Raw genomic sequence first — 18892 nt, forward strand, 5'->3', positions numbered from 1 at the left:
GTAATCTGTGAGCCTTTTAAGTGCTTAGCATTTTGTGTTTGAACAGTAAAATTAAAGTGGAGTTCTTAATGTCAATGATTTTATTGAAGAGAGTAGGGACACATTGCCATTTTCAAAGCTCTAAAAATTAGGGGTTTGCTTCATCTCTTTCCAAAGAGTAAGAAGTATACAGAATTCCTGCAAAGCAGGCTTTACATAAAGCACTAACATTTAACCTAAATACATTTATCTTTTAGTACAGCAAGTTCTTAATTGCCAAGAACATATTACCAAACTGAAATGGAAGATAAATGAATATTTTGTGTGTAGTCTCCAAAGGGATAAGAATTAAAAATTAAATTAAAAGGCACTTGCCAATATTTTAATTTGCCTGTTAAAAAGCAAACACAAATATTTGATGCTGACTATTTTTAATTCCTCAAATCTAATTCAGTCAATCTCAGTAGTAGTAATTTGTAAGTAAATAGGATTTTCTTGAATCTTATCAGGATGTAATGCTGACAACAAGAACAAAGTGATATATATATATATATTTTTTTGCGGTACGCGGGCCTCTCACTGTTGTGGCCCCTCCCGTTGTGGAGCACAGGCTCCGGACGCGCAGGCTTCAGCGGCCACGGCTAACGGGCCCAGCCGCTCCGCAGCATGTGGGATCTTCCCAGACCGGGGCACGAACCCGTGTCCCCCGCATCGGCAGGCAGACTCTCAACCACTGCACCACCAGGGAAGCCCGTGATAACTTTTTTACTTCTTAATTTACTCTTGCTCTGCTGTCATTTGAAATGCTGTTGGACAGCAAAAATAATTCATACTTTTTGAATATTTATTATATGTCAGGCATTCCTCTGAATAGTTTACATATATTAGATCATTTAAACCTCACAAGAACCCTGTGAAATAGGTTCTATAATCATTCCCATTTCCTAGCACAGAAAACTGAGGCCCCAACAGGTTAAGTGACTTGTACAGGTTTACCCAGCTACTAAGTAGCAGTTTGGAGTGGGACACTGTACTCCCAGTATCTGTACAATACCAAAATGTAGTGACGTCTCAAAGTACATATTTGTTAATGTCAAGTAGGTTGACAGTTGTTAATTTATTTCTCATTGACCTGGAGTATGTCTTAACACATTCTACAATATTTTTGTGTCTTAAAGATTAGATTTAACTATATAGAGGGACACACAGACATAGAGAACAGACCTGTGGTTGCCAAGGGGGAGGGAAGGACTGGGAGTTTGGGATTAACAGATGTAAACTATTATGTATAGGATGAATAAGCAACAAGGTCCAACTGTATAACACAGGGAACTATTCAATATATTCAGTGTCCTGTGATAAACCATAATGGGAAAGAATATAAAAAAAAAGTCTAAAAAAGTTTTTTTAATAAAAAATAAAAATTACTTTCATAGAAGAGAAAAACTAAATTTTATTTTAAAACATCAAAAAGGTGCTAAGAAATCACAGGTTATACTACCTGTTTAATTCTTCTATATAAGAAATTAAATCATGTTGTGCTAAATCCATGCAACATAAGGCTATTATCCATGGGTTGCTTTGAATTTTCTTTAAATACCTTCTACACACCATATTTATCCCAAGTTAGTAAATCCTTTTAAACCCCTATTTTGTGGCTATCTGCCATGTGCTCTTTTTACTTAAAGGGTAAACCTAATGTTTAATTGCATCCTTCTATTTGCCTTAAGTAAAAGAAAACCCTAATATGTCAATTACAGCCAGCTCTCGATTATCTGTTGTCATGGGACAGAGCCCACAAAAGCAAGGATAATTTAAATCCAGGAATAATTAGGAATCTAATTTTGACATTATTTTTATTCTTCCTCCTAACACATCTTTCTTTTTTGGACTGAAATAGGTAGAAAATAGATTTAATCAAATATTACCTGTTTTTTGGTTTGGGTTTTTACTGACAGACTGCTGAAAAGGATAATCTGGATAGAAATGTATCCATACATCCCAAAACTGGAATGAGCAAGGTAATCGATGTGTACAAACTTTATTACTTATTATTTAAGAGATTCTCAGGTGCATTTGGAGGTCATTATGAAGGTACTTCTTATCTGAGTTTTCCCCAAGAAAGAAGCCATGGCCCCAAATTTGAAAAGATTTAGATTTATTTATTTATTTTTTCAGATTTTATCTGCACACTGGTCATTGGGCTGCTGCCATCCTGTATCCCAGTGATATTAGCACCTCCACTGACATCTGGCATGATGCCTTCAGTCTGGAGTCTTACAGCCAATCAGAGTTGATGATATTGTATTAATGGTTCCATAATAAAATGAAAAAGATGGCCTTCATTTTGATGAAATGTAAAGTAGCTATTGTGCTTGTTTGGTATTGCAAGGTCCAAATGTATTATTTATGCAATTTTTCTTTTGAAAGAAAAACAGAAAGAGCAGATTTCATTTTACAGCATTCAGTCAACGCTATTGTCTCATGAATGTGAACATTTCTGCATTTTATTTCCTCTGAGTATAGAAGACATTTTTCAGAGATCATCTAAGTAGGGATTTAAAAGTTTAAAAACTGCTTTTAAAATAGGTAAGCCCTAATGACTGGATTTATTGTTCATACTGGTAGATAAACTAAATCAACACTTGCCATATGAGAACTTGTACCTAGTTGGAGTCATAATTTTCAAGGTCTTAGCTAGTCATTAAGACTTTGTTCATAGTAGGAAAACAGAAAAAAGTCAGTAATTTTATCATAAAGTAAGTTATCAAGAACACATATACACAATTATAAAATATTTTTAAAACACTAAATCTATTTTGTCTAAGCATGTATTTCATCCTGTAGTTGTTGTACAGTAGTATCATTCTCAAAAAAATATGTGATCGTACTAAGAAAAGTATGAAGGAAATAATCTATGCATAGGAACAAAATAAAAAGTGAAAACAAATTTTCATGTAAAAGACAGGTTTACAGTGATAAAATGATACAATAATTTTCTTTGTGATTTTATATCCAGTATCTTACTTGAGCCTCATAAAACCTACAAAATTAGGTTCAGTACATCCGTTTATCAGACAGAGGCACTGAGGCTTAAGAGAAGGAAAACTGCCCAAGGACACATAGCCATTTAAGTGATGGATCTGGGACCTGTTTCTGGTCTTCTGATTCCAACAGAATGTTTTTCCCAATATCCCATGGTTCATCTTCATCCAGTGGTTTCTTTCTTTGTCTATAAGCCACTAATGATGAAGACTTCCTACTAAAAGTTAACAAAAAAATCAAGCAAACTAATGAGTTTCCTAAGAGAAGCATATATACTAAGTCCTGTTTTTCTATGGCCATGAGAATTTATCTTCCTTGCTTTTGTTTTTTTGTTTTTCCTAGAAAGATATCTACTTTGGGAAATGTAAGTTTTATTCTCCTCAGTTGGGTCTCCAGGGAACTAGTTCTCAGTGTTCTCCACATTTCAATTTTTATACTTTCTTCTGAAATAGCAAAGGAGTATTTGAACTTATAAGGATCATTTGATATTTGTGAAATTAATGACTAAATGAAATTTCCTGGAATGTAGAGTCTGGTCTTTGTAATTTGCCTTGATAATATATAAAACTTGCCTGCACAAACACTAAGAGGTAGATTGAGGAATACCAGTTCACCATACTCATAAAATAGTTATTCTAATTATATACAGAGTATTGTATGAAAATTGTAGACACAACACAGTTTTACTCTTGGCCGATGATCTTGCTTCCTAGCTCACTGAGGAAATAAGAGCAATAAAAAAGAATCTCACCATGCTCTTTTCACCACATTTACCCACCTACCTACATCTATGTCTATACCCTCTGCTTTCTCATCTGTCCATGAATGAACTGTTAGTGCTCCTAGCTAAGGAAATCTCTTCTTGTGCAATAAATCCCATGCCCTCTTGCCTAGTCACCATCATCAATCTAATAATTATTCCTCCTATTGTCTACATCAATTAATTTTTCTTTTTTCTACATTGTTATCTCTCCCATTAAAAACATAAAAACTCTTTCTTGGTCCCACTTACCCTTCAGCTATCATCCCTCTCTTTGCTTTCATTTATGTTAAAATTCATCAGAAGAGTTGCCTAGAACCAAAGCCTCCAGTTCCTCTAGTACAAATCGCTCTTGAATCTATTTCATTTTTTGAAATCCACTATTCCACCAAGTGTCCTTTTCAACATCAATAATGAATGCCAAGTTGTTAAATCCAATGGTAAATTTTCAGTCCTCATCTTACTTGATCAGTCAGCAATATTTGACACAATTGGACCTTGGAAATTTCTTCTTCTAATTTTTTTTTTTTGCTCTCTTTTATGCTTTTTTCAGGAAGCACATTTTAAGTCTCCTTTTCTTATTCTTGTTTATCACTTCAACCTCATAATATTGCAGTGTCTCAGAACATAGTCCTTCTGCCTTTTCTCCTTTCTATCTGCATTCATGCCCTTTCTTTTAACCAGTTTTGCAGTTTTAAATAACATCTGTATACTAATGACTCTCCAGCCTGGACCTTGCCCCTGTACTCCAGTCTTGAATATTACCACTACTTTTTTGAAATCTATATTTACATGTCTAACAGTCAACATTCAAATTCAGCATGTACAAAAACTCTCAACCTTATTTCCTCCAGTCTTTACCATTTCAGAGAATGGTAACTCCATACTTCTAATTGTTTAACCCTCAAACCTTCTAGTCATTCTTACACATCCATCATGCTGTCTATTAGCAAATTCCAAGGTTCTACCTTTAAAAGATATCCAGATTCTGACCGTGATCTCACAACCTTAAACAAAGCGAATATCATCTCTCACCTGGAATATTACAATAGCTTCCTCTTTGATCTCCTAGATTCTAGCTCTACCCTTCTTAAGACTGTTCTTAAGACATTAGCCAGAACAAGTGTATTAAATCATAAGGCGGTCTGTGTAACAACTCTCCATCAAGCCCTCCAAGAGTTTCCCATATCACTTTGAATAAAAGCCAAATTTTTATATTAGTCCATAGGGCCTACACAGTTTTACTTCATTTCCTTTCCAAACCTGTTCCTCACTCACTTGGCAGCCATCCTGTCTTCCATGTACTTGCTTGAACAGAATAACCATGCTCTGTTTCGGGGTCTTCCACGGGTCTTCTCTTGGGTGGTAGAAAGACAAGCAGAAATTTCAGGGTTCTTCCACCCCTCATCCCAATAATTTCTTCTTTTTTTTCTTACAGTTATGTCTGAGTAGTTCTGAGGGGCTTGTGCCTCCATGGCATGGGGTTCAGTGTATGCGATGTCATCCTGGCCTGGGTGTCTTCATTACCTACTCTGGCACCTTCTGACAGTGACATTTTGATCTGGTCTTCCCTCACGAGCTCCCGCAGTTCACTCATTCCCACAATTTCTTTGTATTGTCCAGAGTGGCTCTTCATGTCTTCCAGCTCTCTGGGCCACTTCTACACTGCTCTTAGTCTCATGGTAAAACTTCTAATGTTCAAGGACCCTTTTGGGATGCAGAAAACTTGGTGAGGCCATCTTAGATTTTTCTGCCTGGAAACATGGTACGGAGTGTTCTATTGCTCCCTCCCCAGGCCAGGCATGGGGACAGTGAGGGCCTCGTAAGTTACTTCCCTTTTTTTTCCTCAGCCCAAATTATTTTTGGTTTATATCCTTCTCTTACCAGGGATTCATTTTGGTTCCATTTCTCTAGAACCTACCAGGTCCTCTTTTTCCCTTTCTGCATTTTCTCTTCATCTGTGGAATACTATATGGTCTCCAACGGCGCTGGAGACTAGGGAGCCCTTATTTTTCTTATTTCCAAGTCTTTTGTCTGTGCAAGAGTCCTGGATTTTGAGACATAAAACTAATAAGTGACGTGGACTTTGTTGGTTTCATTTTGCTGTATCATCCCTTCCTTTTGGCAGAAAGCGTGTAATACTCTAGCTGTCCTTTGAATGGGGAAGATGGTTAGTGAGAGACAGGAAGAAAAGAAAAAAAAGTCCTTCAATTTATATGCAAAATATTATCCTACTGCATAGAATGTACCACCTATTTGGAAAGAATCACAAAATATGCTCTAGCACATTATTTATCTTTGGAATTATGTATCCTGGGTTTGATGTATCTTAATTTATGATCAATGAGCTTTACATACAGCTATAGGTTTCATGAAGTTTCAGTTTCAAGGGGCTTTATTTCAAAGAACCATTATATCTCTGTAAATTATCTATAATACATATATCCTCCAAATGTTCCAGAGTTAACTTTTGTTTTTATAAACTTTAAAAAATTAGGAAGTGTAGCCATAAATTACACGAAAAAAATACTGAATAGTTAATATCTAAGATACTCTCTGGAAAGACAAAGTATTCTGGTGGAGTTTCACTGATATTTGCTCAGAAAGTTGTTGTTATCCTATCTCTTTTGTGTTTTCCTTCCCTTCTTCCCCACTTCTGAGTGCGTGGCATGCAGGATCTTAGTTCCCAGAACCGGGATTGAGCTCAAACCTATGCCCCCTGCCGTAGAAACGTGGATTCTTAACCACTCGACCGCCAAGGAAGTCCTTTCCCTCCCTTCTTGTTCCTCCTCCTCTTCTTCCTCTTCTTTCTTAGTCCTTTGCAAGGACTAATTAAAACTGTCTCCTTTGTAGTCATTTTACTCACATTTATATAAAACATTTTCTTAAAGTCTCATTGTGTGCCTCGAAAGCACATAAATTATCCACCTTAGATCCTGCTTTCTGGGAATTTAAACATCCTAGTTTCTTCCACCTCCATCCTCAGGTTCTAAATTATTAAAAAATTGCCTTTTTCCTAAAAACAAAATTTAAATCCTGGATGACCTAACTCCTTTCATTCCTTCCCTTATTCACTCCTGGTGGGAAAGGCATCTTTCGGTGTAATATTAATCAAGATTATACTATATGAAATACTTTACACTCTACTATGATAACAAAACCAAAGTCTGTTTTTCAGAGATGGTACAGTTTGAAGCATGTGAAAGACCCAGACCTACTCCTACTCTTAAGGTAAATCTGTCACTGCCTTCCGGGTGAGATCCCGTAGTGATGTCCTCTGGTCCCTGTGGGCTGCTGCCAGGATTTGAAAGGCACCCAGGAAGTCAGGGCTAAGACAGTTAAAGGAATGAGTGAACCTGGAGGTAAGGATGCTAGAAACAGAATGAATTCCTGGATGGCCTATTTAAGGGTCATTCTATAGGGGACTGAACATAAACACTAGTTCTTCTCTATCTTAGCATTGTTTGTGTGTTCATGATCGGAATTTTTCTTTCTGGTTTCAGGATACACGTGCACTCACTTCCAGACAGTGCTGTAAAACGGAAGAGCCCATTCACAAGAAAGGGGTCCCCACAAAATTCCACACCTTTGAAATGATTAAGAGCAGAGCAACAAAGGAAGAAGAGAAAATAGCAGAATGGACATTAGCAGTGTCAACCTTTTATTTTAAAAGTGTGTCATTTAGTGATGAGCTGTCTTTTTCTGAGGAATCGGATAAATTACCATTAATATTGTATGTTGATTTGGAATGCAATGGTCTTGGAGACATTGGAACTTTTAGTGTTCAGTTGAGGAGTTTTCTTTCCACTGAGGTACACTATGACTCTGAAATACATGAGATATTCTGATGTATACTAGGTCTAACTGGGAAAGATATTTCAGGTAAGGAAATGCCAAACTTAATTACCTTGAAATAACCTGTGAAAAGATCGGTGCCACTGATGTATAGGGAGCCGTTGGGGCACCATTTTGAAAACTGGAATGAAGTGACCTAGATGAGAACTTCCAAGGTGAGAAGTGGCTTCTATTATGAAATTCACTTCTCCCTCATCCAACTGGCTCATGTACCCCCATAGCCTGGAGTAAATCTCTTTGGTTCTGATGTCACCTGGTAGATGACCTTTTGGTGCACGTGGAAAGAATACAGTATTCTACTTTTGGCAGTTTTTATTCCACTCTTTGATTCCACAACAGATGAAAATTATTTTAGAGGGTCTCCCTTGTTTTCTTCCTTTTTCACTTTTTCCACTTATAATATGTGTAAATAAGCCAAGGGGAAAGATGATTTTCCCCTGTATTGGTGATTTTCTTACACATGACTCCATTTATCTTAACACATACATTCTTTCTTCCCTTCATTAATGTGCTCATTCTACGAACACTTGTCAGCCATTCATTATGTGCCAGGCCCTGGTGAGGGCACATGTCCTGCCCCTGTAGAGGTTACACTCTACAAAACGTAAAGAGTCATGTAAATAAATATTAAAAAAAATTTTTTTAGTGCTTGTGAGAGAAACATGTACATATTTAAGTGGAATACAATGATCAATTCCACTCAAGGACAGACAGTTCTTAGACTTTGTAAACACAAGTATTAATATTTCTATGAGTACATTTCCATTATTAAACGCCTTTTTGTCTTTTTTTTTTTTTTTCTGTGGCCGAGGCATGTAGCATGCAGGATCCTAGTTCCCCGACCAGGGATTGAACCTGTGCCCCCTGCAGTGGAAGCATGGAGTCTTAACCACTGGACCACCAGGGAAGTCCTCTTAAACATCCTTTTAATATCACTCTGAACATCAGAATTTTATGGGTTTATATCGACAGACTTTTCTATACATAACTTAAAATAGCATGATGTCTCTGCATGGTTACATTAAGACTTCTGATCCTGAGAAAGACAAATATCATATGATATCACTTATATGTGGAATCTAAAAAAAATGATACAAATGAACTTATTTACAAAACAAAAAGACTCACAGACATAGAAAACAATCTTATGGTTACCAAAGGGGAAGGGGCAGGGGAGGGATAAATTAGGAGACTGGGATTAACAGATACACACTATTACACATAAAATAGATAATCAACAAGGACCTACTGTATAGCACAGGGGACTATACTCAATGTTTTATAATAACCTAAAAGGGAAAAGAATCTGAAAAAGAATATATATATGAATCACTTTGCTGTACACCTGAAACTAACACAACATTGTAAATCAACTATACTTCAATTAAAAAAAAAAGACTTCTGATCCCACCCTATATTCATGGTGAGGACCTATGTGACATAAGCATCCAGGGGGTCTTTGTCCCAAGCCAACTTCCTAGATTAAAACTAGGAACAAGTGCATTGCCATCTGATCAAGCTGATTACCATTGTAAACCATTTCTGGCTATTTCAGAGAAGTTTTCCAAAAAGAAGCACTTCTAGTATCTGTTGACCCCAGCTTGATCATGAGGAATGAGAAACCCAGTCTTATCTAGGACTTGGTTTAGTCTAGTTCACAGCCTTTCAGAAATACCTATTGGAGTTTAAAAAACAATGTTTGATTTATGCAGAGTTATAGGGTTAAAGAAGATTAAATTTCTTTGATGAACTTATCATAAGCCATCTACTGGCTCTCATACATGATGAACTCACCTGGTCATGTTATCAATTAAAGGAAAAAGATATAACCATCAGGTTGTATGACGAATATTTATTCATCCCCAACTGAATGGTGCAAGAGGAGTAAAGACAGAAAGTAGCATCAGAATGCATCATTGAATCCACACAACTCCATCCATGTTGTTAAGCACTGAGGTCTACACAGAGCAGCGGCGTGCTGCAGCAGTCACATTCCAAAGTGATTTTTCTGCAATCAGAGTTTCATTCATTACCCAATTTTCATGCAGCTCTCCTGGCATTTGAAATATGTTTCAAGGTAGACTCCTCAAGGGCTTTTCCCCTCCCATAATAACTGATCTGCAGTGTCCAAAGATAGATCTAAATATCTTTGGTGCAAATTACTTGAGGCCTGCAGAGCATGATTCTCTGTCATCTTCATCACATTTCACACCTACAGAACTGATAACAGATTAATATCTAGGCTGAAAATATTTCATCAGCGTCTCTGGCTAAGGCACCTTACATTATTTTATCTGGGGGCACCAATAAAAAGAGAAGGGGGCCCAGGAAGAAAAAATTTATTGGTACTCAGAGAAGAGAAAAAGAAAAAAGAATTTCCTTTAGTATTATGAGAAAGGCGACAAGGCTTGTCCTGGCAAAGTTCTCTGTGCCGATTATGTATACACTTTTATTCAATCATTGTATCGCTCGGTGTCTGACGTTTGGTCAATAGTGCAATCTACCACCGATCAGAATAAAACAGCCACCCCAGAGCACCTTGGAATTTCATTACTTTCCTTTCAATGTAGTCCTTATAACTAGATGTTTATTTGGAAACACAAATTTAAAGTTCAATCCTGTGCCTTGTCAATATTAGTAAAAAGTCAAAGATCCTAGACATTACTGTAAACCTGATTTTTTCCTATTTATTTATTTATTCAGCTGGAGAAAAAGAGTTGAAGGAGGGACAGTAGGGCACAAGAAGGAAATATTGAAAATTAAATTTGAAATAAAAAAAGGATGAGACAAATTTTACTGGTATGAAGGACCTATTTATTCAATATTCAAAGTTATCAGTACAAAAATGTAAAAATACACAGAAAAAATTTTACACATTTAGTTTCCTGTATACGGTAAAGGACGTTGAAAGTGAAGATCGGTAGGAAAGTGGTGATATTAACATATAATGTCGTTAATTACAAAGAAACAGCACAATGTGATCTGACAGAAATGGGACTGGTTTTGTCCAGACCCGGGTGTGAATAGTAGCTCAACCATATATTAGCTGTTGACTTTGGTATAAGTTTTGCCTAAGCCTCAGTTTTCTCATCTGATGATGAGGGTAGTGACACCAACTTGATGAGCTGGGCAGGAGATGAAATATAATAGTATTTATCTAAATCAGTTGACGTAGTAAGCTCTTCACATTCATTTCCTCTCAGCTCTTTCCTCCTTTTGCACAGCAATCAGAATAAGAATTAGCCAGTGATCTTAACAACTTTATTTTTATTGTCCTTCATACATTCCTTTCCTCCTTTATTTATTCAAGATCTATTTTGTACCAAATGAATTGATATGTTTTAAGGCTGTATAGGAACAAATGAATCAACGAGAGGATCAATGAGAAATGATGTTCTTATAAGTCAAATGCTGTGTTTATATCAGAACTTTCTGAGGAAAGACATTTTATTAGTAAATCAGAAGATTCCTTTGTTGGGCTAATATTGGTTAAACATTTTAACAGTGTGCAGAAAGAATGTGGTCAAGGCATAATTGGTGTGTCACATATAGTGTTAAAGTGCTGTTTTTAGATAAAAAGGAATCCCTATAAACTCATAAGAGAGACCAAAACACCTGGTGTAGTGATAGAATTGACAACTTACAGTTTTTTAATCAAATATATTTCATTGCATCATAACATATTTTAAAATTCTTTCCTTTTGCAGTATAAAGAAACAGTACCATTCATGTCCTGTCTTTGTGTGTGTGTATGTGTGTGTTGTTTTGTTTAGAAGCTTTGGAATCATTTTCTAAATTACTATGTGTGATAGCAAATGCAGTATTAAACTTCCCATTCATACTTCAGTTTTGATCTTCAGTTGCAATTGTTTTCATGTGCTTCAAATCAGTTAAATATTATTCTTTATGTTGTTTTTGCCACAATAATGATTTTGGGTATTACGGTTGGAGCTAAATCTGTTCTTATTGATTTATAAAAAAGTGAAAATATATTAGAACACTATAATGTTAATCATCTCAAAACAATCCCATATATTTTATAACATTTCTTTGAGGATATACATTTTACAAGAAGCTTTACATTTTCTAGTGATTTTTCAAATAATTGTAACAGTAATTAATATTTACTGGGTCCTTACTCTGTGCCAAATATTGTTCTAAGTTCTTTATGCATACTAACCCATTTAATCTTCACAACAAACATTATGAGGTGAGGGCCATTATTTCTCCTATTTTGAGGATGAGAGGACAAGGACACAGAGAGACCCAAGGTCACATAGATACTAAGGGGCAGAATCAAGACATAAACCCTGTCTATCGCTAGAGCCTGACCCCTTACCTACTATACTAGGCTACCTCAGTAACAGAGGAGTTTACCACATTATCTTTCTATGTATTGGAAAACTCCAAGATGAGAATATAAATAGTTCTTTCAGCATGGTATACTAAAGAGAATTGGAACCTAAAGACAAATCATGAAACATTTAATGTATATTTTTCTGAAGAGGGTATAGGATTAATAATATAATGACCAGTTTTCAAATTCTCATGAGGAATAACTTTCAAATCTTTACCAAAGTATGAATGAAACATAGAGAGGCAAATGGAAAATTTATGAAGATTGAGCTTCTTTTTCATATTTGTAATCCTGAACCCAGAGTTCATTGGCTTTTATCACATTGTTTTTAAAAACATGCGGGGGATATTTGTTCTTTTGCTTCTCTTGCATCCTTTCCCTCTGGAAAGACTCTCCCCACTGTAGAGCTGTTTATCAAGGGCCTTAGTTCCCTGTCACGTGGCATTTGGTGGTCAATCTGAATATCCCAACTTCAGGACCAAGGTCCAGAGTGGACATATGATCTCTGATCTTTCTGATTTTCTGTCATGTGAAGCTAATCCCTACCTCAGGGACTTTGCACTTCTGGTTCCCTCCATCTATACTTTCGTTCCCTCAGATATTCACAAAGCTTCCGTCCAGCCACTTTTTTTTTTTTTTTTGGTCATTTAGATCTCATTTGAGTTGACTACACAGAGGGCACTTAGAGAGTCATTAAGTCTAAATGAGTCCTATACTTCCCATTCATTGTTTATGATCTCAGTCTATTTTATTTCCTTTACAGAACTTACTACTATTTGGCATTGTGTGTCTCTTTCCACTAGAGTGTAAACTAGTGAGTGAGAGAAGAGGACGTCTTGTTTGTCAGCGTGTTCCTGGTACAATAAGCAATGGGCTGGCACATATGAGCTACTCAGTAAATATTGTGACAAGTTTGAATGTGAGGCAGCAGATTATTTTTTTCTTAAAATAGTTTGAGTTGGGTTTTCTATCAAATATGATTAATAAATTCCTGGTTCATTACTATATGATACTACCACACAATCTAGATGAATTTTTAATTTTCATTTATTTACTTTTCAAAGTGGCATAATGCTTTCTTTTTCTTCTAGCTTTACTGAGATAGAATTGACATACAGCACTGTGTAAGTTTAGGTGTATGGCATATATCATTCAACTGAATCTTCAGGAAATGCTTATCTCAGTAAGTTTTGTGAACATCCATTATCTCATACAGATACAAAATTTAAAAAATAGAAAATTATTTTTCCTTGTGATTAGAACTCTTAGGATTTACTCTTTTGACAGCTTTCATATACAGCATACAGTAGTAGTAGTGTTAATTATATTAATCGCAATGTACATTACATCCCTAATACTTATCTATCTTATAACTGGAGTTTGTACATTTTGAGCACCTTCTTCTAATTCCCCCTGTGCACCAGACCCCACCCCTGGTAACCACAAATCTAATCTGTTTTTCTATGAGTTTGTTTGTTTGTTGAAGTATAATTGACCTACAACACTACATTCATCCCTGGTGGTCTAGTTACCAACTGTCACCATACAAAGATCTCACATTATTATTGACTATATTCTCCATGCTGTACATTTCCTCCTCATGACCCATTTATTTTGTAACATCTGTATCCAGATGAATTTTTTTAAAAACTTTCTATGTTTATAAAATGGATATAAAAATACTAACAGTATTATTTCCATTTTACATGGTAATGTTATAATCCAAAAATAATGTTGGACAATCACTATTTTAAAAATTTAGTTAAAATATTTTTCTTAATCAATGTACTCATAGATATTGCATTATAACTAGTACTATTCTAGGCACTGTAGAAACGCAAAACATCTAAGAGAAAACAAGGAATGAACGTGACATGTAGTTAATGAGCAGACAGGCTAATGCGAGTAGCAGTAAAATACATTAGAAATGTGCTGAGTTAGAGAAGAATGGGGTTGTATTAACTGGCATACTTGGAGATAACCTTCTGGGGGGTATAGGACCAAATCTGGATCCGGAACCGTGGAGAGGTTTTTGGTGGAGAACCAAAGCCCCGCTTAAGGGGATAAGGTGGGAGTGTGATTTGCCTGAGGGACCACACAGAGCAGACCATGGTCCAGTGAAGAATTCATTTGGGCAGTGGAGAGGAATAAGTTGATGAGATCAGTCTAGAAATGAGAAATAAAGGTCATATAGTACAAATATTTAGTTTTTATCTTATTTACACTAGAGATTTTTGCAAAGAAAAAATGGTCCCATGTTAAGTATTTTAAGAAAATTGACCCAGTATCCATGTACAGAATAACTATAATAGGAAATGCTAACCCTTTAGAAACCCTGTGCTGGAGTTCATATGGAAAGGGTCGTGGTGGAGACTGTATGCAAAGGGAAGAAAAGAGCTCATTCAAATTAAATGTTCAATATAAAATAGGAGGAAAAGCAGAGTCACGATTACTTCTGAGTTCCTACTTTTGAAAGAATGGAAAAAAGACGAGACCAATGATGGAAATATACAAGTTGGATACAGATCTAATTTAGGGAAAACTGTGAATTCGGTTTTGATAATGTAAGGAAATGGTAACATAAATAAGTAGAAAGTTTCTATTGGCAGTTCTCAATCCAGGGGTTGAAGTAAGAGGTCAAAGTAAGAGTAATAAGTTTGGCAGTCAGTAAGCCTTGAATTTGTAGATATCCAAGGCCTTCTCATCCACTAGACACAGGGACTAGGGCTCCCAGTACTTTTAGGGACCCACAAACAGGTTTTAATTCTTTTTTATCAGAAGAAAAAAGTAAACTTTTAGGTCAAAAAATGTTTTACTATATAATATTATTTATCATTATACCAGTGCAGTTGTAAAATATAACTAAATCTTTTGTTTTGTGAAGGAAACCGCCCATGAAGACCAAAGGGCCAAGGCCCCATGCAAATCGTGATGGTACCTTCTAGATTTAGCCATAACAGTGAAAGTAAATTATTAGGAAGTGAGCAGAAGGCAAAAACTGAGTCTTAGAGCAATGGCTCCTAAGATTTGTTCTTCCCTTGACATACTCACTCACAGGTATGGCCCGTGAGCCCATGAGTTTGCATGGTGGTGTATGGCATATAGAGTGAGCTCTCTCTAACTAGGTGCTGAGTAACTGGGGCTGGATTCCTGCCAGCAGGACCACGGTAACCGTGTTTTATCCAGATCAAGGTGACACAGCCTGCAGTACATGGATTCTATCAACTGCCTTACTCTCTCCTTAAGGAATCAATTAAAAAGCAATAAATAAGAGATGTGAATTTAGTTTTCCCAATCCATTTTTCTTTGTTTAGAGCCAGCATTGTCATTTTTTTTGAAACAGAAATATAAAATTACACAAACACAAATATAATGGTTTTAAACACAAGGAATGAGGAGAATGCAGCATTCACTTGAGAATACAAATACAAAGATTAAATGGTATTTTATCATTTAAGAATGGTAAGGACCTTTTCTTGGTGTATCTGATTAAACACATGATTCTTCAGGTCTCCAGACTGAACTCACTGATGGTAACATAAGGGTGTTATGTTATGTCACTTAAGGTAACATAAGGATGTAAAATCTACTCACAAGGCTCTAGGTCCCAACTCTACTAGTGATTTAAGAAGAAAAAGAAAGAACAAATATTATGTGTTATTCATATTTTCTAGGCATTTTTACCATTTTTCTATCTTGGATTCCTCTTATGTCAAACATCAAAGAATTTCTTTACATTTTATCCTGAGAAAATGGTTGTATTTAAAATTTATCTAAAATTAAGTTGATCACAAATTATTCCTGTTTTTTTAAATTTGTTTCTAAAACTGTGTTCCTTTTGTTCCTGGACCCACTTTGCCAACGGAATGACTGCATTTCTTTCACACTGCAAATAATAAAGTTGACTGTGTATTTGAGCAGGTTGACAGCTTCAGTTTGCAAACTCACCCTAAATTCTGAAAACAAACCTTACCGACAGTTGGCTGACAATGGTTGACAATAATTTCAAGCAGTAACAAAAACAGATTTAAGCTAGTACACACAACAGTCAAGCCTTTTCTTTTTAAATGATATAAAAAGGAAAGCAATCAAAGGAAAAGGAGGCAACATACTCATTAGGTACGGCACAAATTCTCGGCCTATTGCAGTAAGTTATTTACGAAATCAAGTTATAGAGCATCCTTTGTCCTTACCAGCAGGTGCAGCTATTAAGCAGGAAGCATTCAAATACACTATGGCCTTGAGGGGAAAAAGGTAAATAGATGGTTTCCTTTCCCTTCCATTACAAATGCCCGACACCAGTATGATAATTTAATAATTCGATTTCATTTGCCAGGAAAAATTAGCCATTTATTTGGAGCCTTGAAATCGCTGAACTCTGAATGCTTCTGGGTGATTCAAATCTTACCTTGCATATTTACTTATAGGAAATGCCTGTTTTGTCCTCTACTCTCTTTATACTGTTAGTTTACCTTCAAGGTATTTGAAAGAAGCTAAAGTAGAGTATATGTTTAAAGGAAGTGGAATCAGCTAAACATTTCTTTTCTAATAAGGTGAGCTATCCAGGCATATGCTAAGCAGCCTTGTTTTACTGAACACTGACCAGAGTTCACCTCTGGATGAGGTATTGAGATATGAGTGAGTGTTGGACAATGGTCTTGATGTGTCCAGATGGAGAGTAAAGCAGTTAATATGGAAAGTGTACGGTATGCAGTGTGTGGGGAGAGTTTGTAGAGTGTGGAAAGGATAAGACTAAGGAACCAGGCAAGCATATGTTGAAGGAGCAGAGAAGTGAATGAGATGTGGTCGTGAAAGTAGTGGGATGAAATCAGCAATGAGAAACATTTCACAGGCAGAACGATAGAAGGATGAGTCATCGGTACTATCGAATGCTAAGAATTGATATTCCCCCACATTGAATTTGGCGATTAGAATAGTTTCAGGGAAATTGGGATGGTGTGAAGCCAGATCACAGTGGGTTGAGTGAATGTAAAGGGCAAGGCAAATTGAAAACTTCCAAGTATCTTGGGTATAAATGGAAGAAGAGAATTAGAACACTATTTGGGAGAATGAATTTTAGAGGGGGAAATACGAAAAGGAGTTTAAAGGTATAGCACAATTTAAAGATATAAGAAGGGAAAAAAAGAAATACTTTTCCAGGAGGTCTAGGAAGTGATGGGAAAGGTTGGCTTCTGAAGCTCAGATAACTGTATTAATTTTGACGGGGAGGCATCTCTCTCTCCAAGACAGCTGGAAAGAGATAAAGATGTGTGTAGACATAGGTAATTGGTCTTTTGCTTGGAGAGGATGGGCAGAGTTCTATCTCGTGTTCTCCATTCTTTTTTCCATGAAATAGGCAAGATCATTTGCTGAGGGTGAGAGGAGCACGGATATGGTAGGTACCTTGAGTTAAGCGGTGAATCTTTGAAACGGAAGTTGGTAAGTTACAGACAGCTGGAAACTATGATTCTGTAAGGGCACCTTCCACAGTTCTTGTCTGTCCAAGGGGTGAAAGTGGATAATAAAACCAATCAATAACTTATTTGGAGAGATAGAATGATAGAAGAACAAATAAGTGAGGAAATGATGACTCCTCGTGAGAAAATGGATGAAGTGGTTAAAGGGGTACAAGTTGTGTGGATACTCAGTGTGTCTTATTGATCTTTATGACTCCAAAGTTTATACACAAGTTTACACAGTATGTGGTAAGTACAAAATAAACGATGGTGGAATTGAGGATGTCATGAGGTGGCTAATGGAAACAAGAGGTATCTGTCTACATGACATTAAAATTAGTAATAATACTACTAATAACCTTACTACCAGTAATAATGATGATAATAGCAAACATTTGAGTGCTTATATGTGCCAAGCACTGTTCTAAGCAATTTACTTACATGTATTACCTCATTTAATCCTCACACATTATATGATGTATGTGCTATTTTTACCACAATTTTGAAAGTGAGGTTCAGAGAAGTCAAATAATTTGCGAAAGTCACACAGATGATAAATCGAGAAAGGAAGATTCGATTCAGGTAGTCTGATTCCTAAGCTCATGATCTATGGAGGAATGAGAAAACTAGAAAGGTAGGAATGCATGGTTGGAGAAGATGATACAGAGGTTTAAGATTGATTTTGGAAATAGTGCTGCAATGAACATTGGAGTGCATGTATCTTTTCGAATTATGGTTTTCTCCAGATATATGCCCAGGAGTGGGATTGCAGGATCATACGGTAGAAAACAACTTATGGGGAAAGGTGTGCGGGGGGGAGGGATAAATTAGGAGTTTGGAATTAACATATACACACGACTATATTTCAAATAGATAACCAACCAAGGACCTACTGTATAACACAGGGAGCTCTGTTCAATATTCTGTAATAACCTAGGGAAAAGAATTTGAAAAAGGATATATATATATGCATATGTATAACTGAATCACTTTGCTGTACACCTGAAAATAACACAACGTTGTAAATCAACTATACTCCAATATAAAGTAAAAATTAAAAAAAAAAGACGAGAGGCAACTACAAAAAAAAAGGGAGATTGATTTTGTAGCTGTGATCTCCCTCCCTCCCTCCCACTTAGTGTTTCCAACACCATGTCTAGTCCACAACAGAGATTTGATAAAATGCTGAGACACAGGATAAGAGCGCTTTGACTAGAAGTGCAGTGGGCTGTGCATGTTCCTCTACTAAATCAGTTAAAATAGAGAAATGAAGAGGCTTTGAAATATTTTCAACATACACTTTTTTCAGTAACAATGACAAAGCGTGAATGTGATAATTGGCAATAATCAGGTGATGATGACAGTCCTGTACATGGTCTTTGTTTCTTCAACATTAAGGTACATTTTTCAACAAAAAATAACGTTTTTATTAACATATAT

This window comes from Monodon monoceros, unplaced genomic scaffold, assembly GCF_005190385.1.
Source record: "Monodon monoceros isolate NGI ecotype Baffin Bay Population unplaced genomic scaffold, NGI_Narwhal_1 Super_Scaffold_6, whole genome shotgun sequence".
Taxonomy (NCBI): Eukaryota; Metazoa; Chordata; class Mammalia; order Artiodactyla; family Monodontidae; genus Monodon; species Monodon monoceros.